Here is a 14,982-nt window from a genome sequence, read left to right on the forward strand (position 1 = left end):
GTTCTCCAACCTACACCTCACCCTTCATTTATGCCAGTCTACCGTCCGCGTGCTCCGCTTGTCCAAGAAACTTAGAGATATCATGGCCGAGCCCGAGCCTCAGAAGCGGAAACAATATTATCAATCGAAAGCTTCCTAAAATTAGGATCTAAGGCCACGACCAGGAACCCGAATCCCAAACCGATTCTCCAGCATCTTTTCTTAAAGTGATCTGCACACGTTCGTTCCATATCTTGCAAGAAGCTTTTAAACCAATAACCGACATTATGTGTATTAACGTAATGATATTGCTTCTCGTGCCTTAACTTCTTCTCAGGCTCACTCATGGATATAGCCTCGTTCATCCCATAAGCTGTCACTTCAACGTTCCATGGGTTCACACGAATCGCACCGCTTAAAGACGGTGAAGATCCGATAAAATCTGACACAACCAACATACTTGTTTTAGGCTCGTTTGAATCCGAGCCTGAAACACCCTCACGACACACGATATACTCGTAAGGAGTTAAATTCAAACCATCACGAATCGCTGTCACGACAACGCATTCGGCTATACTGTAATAAGCAACACGCTCGTTGATCTCGAGAGGGGTGTCGAAGTAAACGATCGGCTGATACCCAGGTTTACCGAACTGATTATTGATACGCTTACAGCTTTCTTGTATCTCGGCTTGTATTTCAACCAAGTAAATTCCGCCTTTACGCCTTACAGGATTTGCAATTTGCACAAGAACCGCACAACCCTGCCACGATGGATGCGTTTTCAACAACTGTTCCATCGCTAGAAGTTTTAAATTGATGGCTTTAAACATGTCCATGTCATCAACTCCAAGAAACACGGTTTTCCCATCAAATTCTCGCTTAAGTTCCTCGACTCACCACTCTATATCAGCAAGTTTCATAACCAAACTCGATTTGACCCATGTGGATTCTAACTGGCATTATCTTGATCCCAACCGTTCTTCCATAATAATCCAACCCGATATACCCTCGTTTCGATTGGTACTCCACACCGAACATCCGACTGCAACACGAAAGAAAATGACGCGCGTAATCAAACGTGTGGAAACCGATAACGTCGGAGTTTAGTAGCGCTTTGAGGATTTCCTCGCGAACCGGAAGTGTTCGGTAGATCTCGGAAGATGGAAAAGGGTTGTGGAGAAAAAAGCCCATTCTTAGACGGTTAAACCTTCTTCTTAAAAAGGTAGGCAACACCATTAGATGGTAATCGTGTATCCAGACGAAGTCGTCCTCAGGGTTGATTACTTCAATAACCTTTTGGGAGAATAACTTATTAGCCGCAACATAAGCCTCCCACATTGACCGGTCAAACTGATGCAGCGGTAAAACGAAAATGAAGATCGAATCACGTTGATTCAACGAATACCCGAGATGAACTTCCAAACCTTAAAAATCCAACCCAAAGGTCAGGGAAAATGAAGAGAAAACGTAATTATTATAAAATTCAAGTCTGTCTTTTCCAATTTCATAACCAGCAAATAAATAAAGATTCTAATATGAAATGGGCCTAAAATGGGCCATGGGTCGAACACAAACCCAAAAACAAAAACATAAAAATTGCTGAAAAAACATAAAAATGCCCAAAACTTTATTTAGGAGACATTTTAGGGCTTCAGACAGGGGCCAAACCGCCGTAGGCGGGTAGAGCCGGGCAGAGGCTGTGCACCCAAGGAATCCTGTCGGTTGACGAGGAGCTGAAGCTCGTGTTCGAAGCCGTGCAGAGGCTGCGCACCCAAGGAATGACGGCGTTGGAGCGAGGGCTCCAAGGCTTTACTTAGGCAGAGGTCGGCGCGGGGTTGCAGGTCTTTTATAATTTTGGGGAGTTGCGGCCGACGGTTGATGGCTTGATTAATAAGTATAAGAATACAGGTGTGAATAGCGTGAGCGCGACGTTGGATATGATGGCGATTTCGGCGTCGGGGGGTGGGGGGTTTGGGGGTCCCGGGGGGATACAGAGGAGCGGGACACCGCAGATTGGGAGTGGAGGTAAGGCGAAGGAGGCGTTGTGGCAGAGGATGGGGAGTTGTATGGACCAGCTGCATTCGGTTGTGGTGGCGGTTTGGCATTTGCAGAGGGTGTTGTCGAAAAAAAGGTATCCGTTTACGCCTGTGCTGCTGCTTGATGAGGTCATGCAGGTAAGTTGTTTGTTTCTTTGATGAGTAGATCTTATTAAATACATGTAGGTAAGCATTAGGCTAGTTAGAAGATTGTGTGTCTTAGATGATCATATGTAGAAGTAGGTTCTGGAAATGCGAATCACTTTTACTTTTTTGCTTATTTGCTTTTTGAAAACAAAAATAACTTTTGATAAGCTTTGTCGGTCTCGAATATTCACTCAAAATCACAATCAAGTCATAACTCACACATTAAATGTGTCGACAAGCGAGTTAATGACGGTTGCTATTTAGGAAAGAAAACAGTTTGTTAAAGGTGGAATCAATAACAAACAAGGTAGTTGCTTAAAGACTAATAAAAGGTAACTAACACACAAGAATCACTCATAAGATTTCCTTTCATATAATATAAATCATACAAACGATAATCGATTTTAGGGTTTCTTTTGGAAAGTTATATCCATACTATTCTTAGACAGCCGTCAATCCCGATAATATTCTTTGAATAGTCTCTCTTTTCCGTACTTGGAGGCGTGCCCTAAAATATTTCTTTTATAGGCCTGACACCTTCTGACAGCTGTCATTCCTTCTAGAAACCCTAAATAAATAATACATATTCAAAACTATGTTAAGTGTAAAACAAGTCTTTCGGGTAGGCTTTGTAGAAGTAATCTTCCCCAAGTAGACTTTGTGCTCTGCCTTCCTTGGTAGACTTGGTAACCTTGAAATGTGTTCGGGAACAGTTTCCGGGTAGACTTTTAACTTTCACCGGGTATACTTCAATCTTCTTGACCTTATCAGACTTTGTCCGGAAAGATCTTACGAGAAACCTTGTTCTTCTATGGTCCCTTAACTCCTTGCTATGAAATAGCTTATTAGCAAAGTGTGCCCGGTAGCACTGAACTCTGCTAGAGTTAAACCCTGCTCGATGTTACTTGGAATATATCATTGCTTACATCAAGCTTACTCGGACCAATATTATTAATGAATACCTTGCCCGGTCTTCCAATCACTTGGTTTCATGAGCTTGGTTAGCCAAGAGCTTACCGGGGGTAAACGTTACTCGGCTATGAAGAACAAACTTGTTTGAATTAGTGAACCCTGCCCGGGTATACACTAACTTGTGAACCTTGCTCGGGTATTCACTAAAGAAGACTTCTTGAAGATAACCTTGCACGGTAGGCAAGATATCATGCCCGGCTAGGTAAAACCTTGCTCGGATGTCTCAGGTGTGCCCGGTTCCATACTTAGCAATATCTGAGGAGGTTGAGAAGATTCCAATCTTCCTTATAATCATTTTTAGGTCAAATCTTGACTCAACAATCTCCCCCTAGATTGAAACACCTCAGGTGTCCCAAAACACTTCTACAGTTACTTACACATAGTTAAAAATACACATCAAATCATAATTAAATTTTACATATTCAAAAACATAAATAATTACATATTCAGAATTTTGTCCGAAGACATTACACATCAAATCCTATTCTAAAGAAAATCTTCATCTTCTTGAGGCATTGTGGACTGTCTGTCTTCTATTGACCATCACTGTTGCTGCTCTTTGCTGGAAGATAGAAAGGATCTGGTGATGAGTGTGACTCTCAGGTATGTTCAAATCCCTTATATCTCTCAGATCTTCATTGTGCAAGAAGGTCAGGTCTTCATCTCTTCTGATTATCCCCAAAATAAGCCCTTCCGAGTTTCTAAGAACATAGTGGCCATCATTTTCTTTATACTCAATTTCAGTTATGATGCCATTCCTCTGTACTGTGTAATTTGGGCGTGTCATTCTTCTTTCAGAGCTTATGCAGGTATTCATGTTTGACACAGGATTCTTATCTTTGACCTTCATCTGGTAATACAGTTCAGCACTGGCCATAGTTTTCAACTTTGCAGTCCTTCTTGATTTCTCCAGTTGAGTCATTTTCCAGCTTCTCTTTTCTTTTAAGAATGGGAATCCCTTGTCAGCTTCATCTTTCAGATATTTAGAGAGATTATTTTGCTGTCTCCCAACTAATTTATTTCTGTCTCGATAATCATACAAGTTAAGTGTGGCCATTCTCTCCAATTGTTCTGGAGTGTATTCAGCAAAATCACTTCTTATAACTATGTCTCTCATCTGTCTGCTTTCCATAATCACTTTTAGAGACTCAGAGACTGAATCATAGTAGAGAGTTCTTGGAAGATCCACATTGGATTGTGGTCCTGCTGTTCTTTGGGATTCAGCTCTACTTGACTCACTTCTGTTTGCTGAGGCATGCATTCTTGAAGTAGAGGTCCTAGTTGGGATAGACTTCATAGGTTTTCTAGGCCCTAACTTGAAAGTTTTTATGTACATTGATTCTATCATTTCAGCAGGGAGGTTGATGAGGTCTGCAAAGTTTTGTCCTGCTTCTTTACAGAGACCAATCATCATTTTCACTACCCCAGGATTGTTTGACAACCCTGCAGGCACAAATCTCCCATCAAGTCCTCCTTCTGTATGTAAAAAGTTCTTTCAAGTAAAAAAAGTTCTTTCAAGTCCTCCTTTTCTAGTGCATTAAAGGTGTGTTCATTCATTCCCCTTTGATTTATCATAATGTTCCTCAGAATTTGGATCATCTCTTCATTTTCCCATGGAACTATAGGTTCATCAACAGGTTCAGGTTTTGGTTCCTCTGGGATTGGTGTTTCTTGGGCTGTTTGCTCTTTTGATTTCTCCCTTTCATTTTGGGCCTTTTGTTTCTCCCTTAAAGTCATTATTTTTCTTTTCTTCTTAGGAAGCTCTTGTTCAACAGATGGTTCAGGTTGTAACCTTTTGAATTTTTCTTTTCTTTTCATATTGTTAAAAATTGATTCAACTTTGGGTTTATCCAAACATTCAACCATGTCAGGTTTCATCCCTTTCTCCAACAGATATCCACACTTTCCTCCAAAAGTTTCTTTTAAAGCTTCAAGCTTTTCAGCCTCCTCATTTTCTCATAAAATTTTCTTTTATTTCTTTTCTTGTGCTTTCATATGCTTCTTTTAGCCTTTTCAATCTTGAAGTGAGATAAGTCTTTCTCAGAATAACCATGCTTTCTTAAATATTCTCTGTATTTTTTAGGCATCTCTGTTCTTTTGTTCCATTTTCTTCTTGATTTCATTTCTCTCTTTATCCAACCTTTTCTGCAATGATCATCATTCAAATCAGCTAAGGTCTCAAAGCTTATCCCAAAGCTCATCAGTTTCATAACCAGTGGATCTTTCTTCTTAACATCCAACATACTTCGCTCAATGTTTGCCCTTTGTTCATCAGTCAATGCAACTTGTGGGGACATAACATTAGCAGTTTCAGCACCCTTTCCCTGATCATCTTCATCATCATTATCAGTTTCATCTTCATCAGACTCATCATCCTCCTCCTCAGTTGTTTCATTCACTGCATCAATCTTAGGTTCATCTAGAGTTGGATCTTCAGGGATTGGTACATTAGGCACTCTTTCAACAAATTCACCAGGCTTCAATGTTTTCAAAGGAACTGCCCTAATAGGACTTCCTTGCTCATCAGGGGTCTCTACAAAGTATTTTTTCTTATTATCCCATTTCCCCTTTTTGGCAGGCCCATCTCTTTCAGCTGATTCAAATTATTCAGGTTTATCCCTTTTTCTTGAATATTTCTTTCCATATTTGGGATCATCCACACATTCCCATTCAATTGGGTTCTGTCTGATATCATCTTTAATTTCTTCAGCCCATTTCTTGGCAGCCATTAAGGTAATAGTTTCACCAATTTCTTCTTCAATCATAACTTCTGTATTCACATTGGCTGGCTCAGCTGTTTCAGTTGTTTCTTTACCAGGTTTACTTTGAATTTGAAACATGCTTACCACCATGGCCAAAGAGTTGTCCACTTCCTCAACTCTTTTCAGTTTGATCAAAGCTTCAATAACATCTTGATCATTAGCCTCTTCATCATTAATTATCTTAGCAATATTGGCTTGATTGATCAATGCTTCCTGCTCTACTAGCTCCTCAGGAGTCAAGGTTTGGGCTAGTATTTCCCTCTCCCTTGTTTCTCTTACAATATTTCAAATTCTCTCCTTGCAGCAGCAGAAGCTTCTTCCTCTTCATTCATCAAACCTTCTTTCACAAGATTTTCCTTAACAGGCTCTACTTCAAAGACTTTTGCCTTTCCTTTATCCATTCTTCTTTTCAGATCTTCTTCAGTTTTAGATTGTTGATACTCATCAATTTCTTTTTCTAGTGCTTCCAACTCTGGATCATATTCTACCCTCTTGGAGCTTTCAGGTTCAATTTCAGTAGGTATTGGCTCCTTAGTAGCATCATTCTCTTCATTGATTACCTCATTTTGAGCTTCAGTCTAAATGTTAGTCAAAACATCAGTGGCCTCATCGGTTATAGCCATATTCTCTTTATCATTCAACTTTTCAATTCCTTCCCTGTCTCCTCTTCATCTCTCCCCTCCTCATTATCCTTATCACTCCATACAACATTCATCACTTCATCATGTACATCATAGTTTTGTTCTCCTTTATCAGATGAATCTGCTTCATACTCAACATCCTCCATCCTCCTTTCTTCACTCTCCTCCTCATCATCATAAGCATTCAAAATGCATGTCAACCCATAAACATTTCTATCACCAGCCTCCTCCATCACTACATCATCTACATTAACCTCAGCATCAGTTGGCACAATAATATTCCCCCTATTTTGGGGCAGCTGAGATCTTCTTAACCTCCTGCTCCAGGGTTATAATTCTCATTATTGCCCAGGCCAACTTATCTAGTAGCAGCACATTCTCCTTGGTTACCTCCTCATTTCTCTCTTTCAACCTTTCATTCTCCATCATTAGATCTAAGTTTCTTTGAAATAGAAAGTTTCCAGAATGAGGGGTTATTGTTGGTGAGGTAGAGAAAGGCTCAGGTTCAGATTGGTCTTGATTAGTGGTTTGAGGGTTTATCGGGTTGGCATCTTCAAAAATGTTTTCACTGGTGGATGGTAGTGGGTTGATGTTTGGAATTAGTGTTTGTGATTCAGGTGGGGTTTGAGTTGTGGTTTGAGGTGGTGATTGGGAACTGGTTTGAGGTATGGTTTGGGTATGGATAGGGGTAGGCTGGGTTGTTGTAATTGGTTGGGGTGGTGATTGAGTATGGTGTGAGGTTGGAAGAATGTATCTGTGTGTATTGGGCTGTTGGTTGGTGGTGGTTGTGGTGGTGGGGATGTTTGTGTTGATGTTTCAGGCTGGTTTTAGGTTAAGGTTCGGCTTGGGGATTGGGTGGTGTGGTCTTGTGGTTGTGGAGATAAAGGTGGTGTTGGTATAGGTTGTTCCTCCCCATTAGATTGTACATTCTCATTAAAGGCAGCATCACCTCCAGCCGCATTCCCTTCATTACCAATGTCATCATCTCCAGCATTAACTCCTGCATCACCGTCATTACCATCATCTCCATCATCTCCATCACTATTCTCATCCTCATCCTCAGACAATAACACATTCAATTGAGGTATCATAATATCATCAATCAATAACCATGGCAGCTCCTCAAACACCTGCTCTGGATCAAATCTGCTAGTGCTAGCCAGATTTTCTATGCACTTAAATGTATCTGGATTTTGCAGGACATGTGTGATTCCTGTAGTTTGTAAGTTCTCCAACTCTTGATTGAAAATTATCTGTAGGAATCTCGGATATGCCAGAGACTTTTGCTTGATTGGCTTCTCCAGATTTTGAACTAATCCTTCAAATATCATTCGTGAAAAGTTGAAAGGATAGTTAAATAAGACTGCAACAGTGGCGTTTGCCAAGTCTCTGATCATGAGGGTCCACGACCCCTTCCTCGGTGCAAACCCCTGTATTATATGATGAATCAAAAATCTGTACAAGGTAGGGAACATGCCCTTCTGGAATTGTCCTTCTTTTGTATTCCCTTGATAACCCATACACTTGACAAATATCTTGTACAGTTGAGCAGTTGTAAGATGGATAGGATTAGGGTTATTGTCGTTCAACTGTAGACATTTACGAATTACAGCCTCATCCACTCGTACTTCTTGATTTGCAACACTGGTTTCGATCCATCGGCCATTTACATCTTCCATCAAAGTTGCCGAGTTCCAAAAGTCTAACGAATGGTTCCGGTAAATTGTAGGACTTGCTGTCCATGCAAATTGAATATTTGATCTTTGCAACCAACGTATAATTGGAGAAACCTCTTCATTTTTCGGCGTGACTTGCAAAAGAGCGCACATGTTGTGCTTTTGCTCAAAGAAATATCTCGGAACTTCTTCGTCTGCCATATCTGAAAATCAAAATCAAACATATTCAAAGTAAAATTAGTCATAAAGCTCATTACTTTAAGCAATTTCAAGTTGTAAAATTGAAGAAGAAAGGATAGAAATTTCATTAAGAACCTGTTCTTCAACAAATTTAAAACCTACACACAAAACAGAGAGTTAGCGAAAGTACATAATCAAAGTTCATCAACATCTAATCGTCATCGGAATACATATTATTTTTGCTTACCGAGTCGGAAATAGAGGGCTGGTAAAGTTAGGGTTTGGATTAAAGCGAATGCGATAAGTCGGTTAGGCTTTCTTAGAGTAAGCAGTGGAAGGAGAGAGAGAGAGGGAAAATAATGTTGAAAAATATCTCTCACTCCCTCTTATATACCTTTTGAAAGTGGGTTTTAAATGCATTTTGTCGTGTAGTGAGTTATTAGCTGTCAAACATTTAAAACTTATCCATTTAAATTTTATCAGATAAAGTTCTAGTGTCAAACCTTGCCCGGTATGAAATTGACAAGGTTTGCCCGGTACCTTCCACTTACTAAGCTTGCTCGGTCAAGATAAATAATTTAAAGTGATAATGAAGAAAGCTTACCCGAAACACCAGATTTCTTGAGAACCCAATCACAAAATTAATAATCAAGTATAAAATATCAAATAAGCATCCTTGATAGGAATCAATTAAGATACCTATATTCATTTCTCAAATTTAAATTAAAAAGCTTAATCTAGCATAAACCCTATCAGAATAAGAAACACATTCAATCAAGCATACTTTGATGCAAAGTGTGCCTGAACAACCTTCCTAGTGTATAGTGTGCCCGAACAGCCTTCCTATGCAAAGTATTCCCGAAAAACCTTCCTAGAGTACAAAGTAATCCCAGAAAAAGATATCTAGCAGACTTTGTACCCGGAGAGTCATTTTGAAATTACAAAGTATATTGAGGGAACAAAGTGTGCCCGGAACAAGAAATATCTTGTTGAAAGCTTGCTTGTTCACATATCCATATTGACTTCAAGCTTGCTCGGGAATTTAGTACATTAAGTGTACTCTACCAGGAAAGTGAATACTTTAAAGCATGCCCGAAAATCATAAACTTAGTCCAAAATGAATAAGCTTGCCCGGAAAGATTATAAAACATCAAACCTTACCCGAAAGTACATATTCAACTGTTTTGTGCCCGGGAAGGTTAGAAAACATCAAACCTTGCCCGAAAATACATAATCAAATGTTTTATGCCCGGGAAGGTTTGAAAACATCAAACCTTGCCCGAAAATACATATTCAACCTTTTGAAGGCAAAATGTATCTCTTTTTGACTTAAACCAATTATCAACTGTATTTTTCATTTAAGAACATTGTTTAAGAGCAAATGGTGCATTTAGAGATCAAATTTCAGTCTTAGTTCCTTTCAAAATAATTTCTTTCTTTTGCTGAAAAGATCTCAATAATGGGATTATATTGACTAAGTAGCTTTCTCAATACTTCATTCTTAGCATTATTATGACAACATAAACAACAGGTCTAGACTTAACATGAATTTCATCTCTTTGGTGATATGATTTAATTTCATTTAATATGCATGATTCTTAATGGATAACACATGATGTTTTATGATGCTCCTTATCTATTCTCAAGGCTTATCTGACTTTCTCCAGATCACCCCAATTTGACTTTGACCCCTGGATTTGGTCAAAACTTTTAATGATAGAACATATTTTTGAAAATTTTGAGATTTTACTTTTCAAATTTACAAACATTTGTGAGGTTGAACTTTGAACTTACATGCCACGCAATTCCGACTTACAGGCCTTTCATTCAGGATGTTTAAAGGACTTATATGATTGCCTCCACCCCTGTAGTTCTAGAATTAACCCTCATGTTTGCATTTTCTTTCAAAATGTTTTGTGAACATCAATCAACTTTTGGTTGATAAAATATTTAAAAGTATGCTATTCATAGTTGTTCTGTGTCATTCTTTTAAATCAGACATTTCATTTTGGTGACCAAATACCAACAGGATTGTGTATGACTGGATAATCACTTTTCTGCCTATCATTTGGAAAGATATATATAGGAACATGCATAGACATCAATATAACTCCCCATAAGATATAGCAGTTTCTTTATGTTTATATCACCTTAGATTTTACACATCATGAGAAAGCAACCATACATGTTAATGGCTGTACTAAATGCCCTTTTGGCCTATTAAATCCATATGATTGGCTAAGTAGTCAATGTACTATCATTTCCCATAATTAAACAATTTTAAGTTCAAACACCCCAATATCTCTTATTTGTCTGGTAAATGGCTATCCTGTTTGACCACAGGTGGTCAACAGGACCAAACATATATGTGAGTATATGTCCTTTCAAATCAGAATTATTGACATGATTTTAAGTAAATGAACAGAAGACAAGTTACATTTTGCCCCAAATGCTTTCAGTAATGTTAATGGCTATCCTATCAATTCTGATAACAGATGACATGACCAAACATATACAAGTATATTCCTATCCAACTTGAGCAAATGACATAATTTTCAGCAAATGTACCTTTTTTGATACTTTTCATTGAAAATTCCTTCTTTTAAGCTTCTATAAAGCTTGAACTGAATAGAATTATCATATCTTAGCACCATTAACAACTTGCTCATGTTTTGACCAAAATAAAGTGATTATGCAAAATTTATTGGAAAAGTCATTTTATCATTTAATTTTGACATAAAAACTAAGTTTAACATAAACAGTTGTAACATATTCAAATCTTAATCATAATAAACATCATCAAGACAAGCAGACAGGACTAACATTCAAGGTCTAGCCTATCCTAATAATATCACATGATCAGATAACACACCTAAACAAACATTTCATCATGACATCAGACAAGCAAATATCAGTTTTGACAATATAAAACACTACTTATAATGATATCAAACATAAGCATCAATGATACCTAAGTTGAAAAGATAATCACTTAAAGCACATATCAGTTAACATTAAACAGGTAACATATGCAAACATATTCATTCAACATTCAGTATGTGTGACCTCAAATAACATAATCAACTAGCACATAGAGACACACATTAAGAACACATCCTCAATCAGACCTCATCTGAGTTGATCATCTCCAGGGCTTTCAAAAGAAAGTTGAATCTGGTTCTGTCAAGTGGCTTGGTGAATAGGTCAGCCAAGTTGTCACTTGTATCAACTCTTTTAATCTCAATCAAACCTTTTTCACTGCAATCTCTTATGAAGTGATGTCTGATTTCAATGTGCTTAGTCTTTGAATGTTGAACTGGATTTTTAACAGTAAAATATGCAGCAGTATTATCAATAAAAATAGGAGTGTTCAGAAAATTCAAACCATAGTCCAACATTTGGTTCTGAATCCAGAGAACTTGGGCACAGCAAGCAGATGCAACAATGTATTCAACTTCTACATTTGATATGGACACAGTGGTCTTCTTCTTGCATTGCCATGACACCAGCCTGTCTCCCAGAAATTGACATCCACCTGAGGTTGACTTCCTACTCATGTTACACCCATCATAATCACTGTCTGTGTAGGCTATCAAATCAAAAGACTGGTTCTTTGGATACCAAATCCCCAAGTTTGGTCTTCCCTTCAAGTATCTAAAAATTCTCTTGATTGCATTCATGTAAGAAACTTTTGGACTTGACTGGAATCTTGCATATACACAAACAACATACATAATGTCAGGTCTTGTAGCAGTTAGGTACATCAGGGATCCAATTTTGGCTCTATATTCATGCTCATCCACAGGCTCCCCCTTTTCATCAGCAATCATCTTTTCTTTTATGTCCATTGGAGTTGAAGCAATTTTGAGTTCATGACATTTGAACTTATTCAAGATGTCATGCACATACTAAATTTGGTGAATGAATATCCCATCAGCTTTCTGTGGAACTTGCAGTCCCAGAAAGAAGTTCATCTCTCCCATAGAGCTCATGCTGTATTTGGATTTCATTACTCCTTCAAACTCCATACACAGTTGTTCATTGGTCGACCCAAAGATGATATCATCCACATAGACTTGTAGCAGCAGTAAATCTGTTACCTTTCTTTTGTAGAAGAGTGTCTTGTTAATGGCTCCCCTTTGGAAACCACTTTCAAGAAGATGATTTGACAACTCATCATACCATGCTCTAGGAGCCTGATGCAATCCATATAGGGCTTTATTTAGCTTATACACCCTATTTGGATACATTGGATCCTCAAAACCTGGAGGTTGAGTAACATACACCTCTTCATTAATCTTTCCATTTAGGAATGCAGACTTGACATCAAGTTGGAATACCCTAATGTTCTTTGAGGCAACATATGCAAGAAAAATCCTGATAGCCTCAAGTCTTGCAACTGGTGCAAAGACTTCCTCAAAGTTTATTCCCTCTTCCTGAAGGCATCCCAGTGCCACAAACCTAGCTTTATACTTAATCACTATGCCCCTCTCATCCCTTTGGTTTCTAAAAACCCATTTTGTTCCAATTGCATATCTGTTTCTTGGCCTATCTACAAGATCCCAAACATGTAGATCTCTGAACTATGCCAACTCCTTTTGCATTGCCTCCACCCAACTATTGTCTTTTAGAGCTTGAACAATGTTCTTTGGTTCTATTTGGGATAGAAAACAGTAGTACAAACAGATGTTTGCAGATTCAGAATGACTTCTTGTAACTCTTTCATGTATATCTCCAATGATGTTTTCAGAAAGATGATTCTTTTTAACATAAGGGGTTTGAGCTATCATATCTGCAGACATATTTGTGTCAAGATTTGATTCATTGAGTTCTGGTTCCTTAATGATCAATTCTATTTCAACATCATGAAACTCTGGTGCTTCTTCATTGTTCTGCCTTGAAGTGAATGCACCATTGTTTTCCATGTTCAATCTTTCAAACAAATCTTGAAACCTTGCTGTTGCTACAGTTCCTCTTCATTTGTTTGGTTGCTTGGGTTTCCTTTATCCTGAACTTGATCAATCTGCACTTCTTGATTGTCTTGATTGACATCTGCATGATCTTGTTCTGGAGTGTGATTGTTCTCTTGATCAATGTCTTGAACTTGTTCAACAATATCACTTGAGGGATCCTTTATAAATGTATACTCCTTTTCTTTACTAGCAACCTTCTTCCACAACTTTTCTAAGTCCAATGTTTTCTTTTTTTTTTCTCTTCAATCACACTGATCTTGTAGAATGAATAATCAAAGTCTTCAAGATAAATCTTGAAAGACCATATCAATTTCTCATGATCAAACAACCATGCTGCACCATCAACTGTGGTGAACTGATTTTCATTAAAGATAATGTCAGATGATTCAATAACACTCAAATGGTCTTTCACATATACTCTGTATGCTTTTGAGTGTGTAGAATAACCAACAAAGAAGCAATCCAAGGATTTTGTTTGAAACTTGTTCAAGTAATCCCTGGTGTTCAGAAGAAAACATTTACATCCAAAAGGCTTGAAAAACTTGATGTAAGGCTTTCTATTATAGAAAATTTCATAAGGTGTCTTGTTATGCCTTTTGTTGATAAGTACCCTATTCTAAACATAGCAGGCAGTATTAATGGCTTCAGCCCAGAATGTAACAGGTAGATTTGCATCTACTAGCATGGTTCTTACAGCTTCAATAAGTGTCCTGTTTCTTCTTTCTGCAACACCATTCTGTTCAGGAGTTCTAGGAGCTGAGAATTGCTGAAATATTCCCTTTTCTGTACAAAATTCTTCCTTGACTCCATTTTTGAACTCAGTACCATTATCACTTTTCATCATTTTAACTTTCTTATTCAGTTTGTTCTCAATCATTGTCACACAGCCCTTAATCAGCTCTGCAGTCTCATCCTTTGTACTTAGGAAATAAACCCAAGTATATCTTGTGTAATCATCAATGATCACAAGACAATATCTTTTCTTTCCTATACTTGGCACACTCACAGGACCAAAAAGATCCATGTGAAGTAATTCAAGTGCTTGATCTATTGAGTTGATGAGCTTTGTCTTATGAGAAGATTTGTGCTGCTTGCCTTTCTAGCATGAACTACAATGATCTTCCAATTTGAACTCTCTTGTAGGTAATCCAATTACATGCTCACCTTTCACAAGTCTGTTGATGTTCTTCAGATTCACATGACATAATTTCCTATGCCACAGTTTTGACTCATTTTCAGTGGTTTTGGAAACAAAACATATACCATCCCTTGAAACAGCTTCTTTCATATTAAGCTCATATAGGTTGCCATTTCTTGGGGCCATCATCATAATCATTTCTGGTGGGATTACAAATTCAGGTTTTAAGATGAAACAGTGTGAGTCATCAAAACCAACTTTGTAACCCTTATCACACATTTGTGATATGCTTAGCAGATTATACTGGAGACCTTCAACATGAAACACATTATCAAATGAAACCTTTCCATTTGTTAAAATTCCTTTTCCAACTATTTTCCACCATTCTCATCACTTCCAAAAGCCACTGGCCCTTCAAACTTTTCTCCATAGTTGACAAGTGACCTTTTGTCACAAGTCATCCCAAATATAACGG

The 14,982-nt window shown here is 38.0% G+C and overlaps 1 pseudogene; it reads right to left on the bottom strand.

The window, feature by feature from the left end:
• Nucleotides 1-80: 80 nt before the first annotated feature.
• On the bottom strand, nt 81-4,551 carry LOC143587769 (putative alpha,alpha-trehalose-phosphate synthase [UDP-forming] 7 pseudogene; annotated as a pseudogene).
• Between the last annotated feature and the right edge of the window lie 10,431 nt (nt 4,552-14,982).

Source organism: Bidens hawaiensis, unplaced genomic scaffold (genome assembly GCF_021521415.1).
Source record: "Bidens hawaiensis isolate Kalapana, Puna unplaced genomic scaffold, B.hawaiensis_p1.1 tig00035867_1, whole genome shotgun sequence".
Lineage (NCBI taxonomy): Eukaryota > Viridiplantae > Streptophyta > Magnoliopsida > Asterales > Asteraceae > Bidens > Bidens hawaiensis.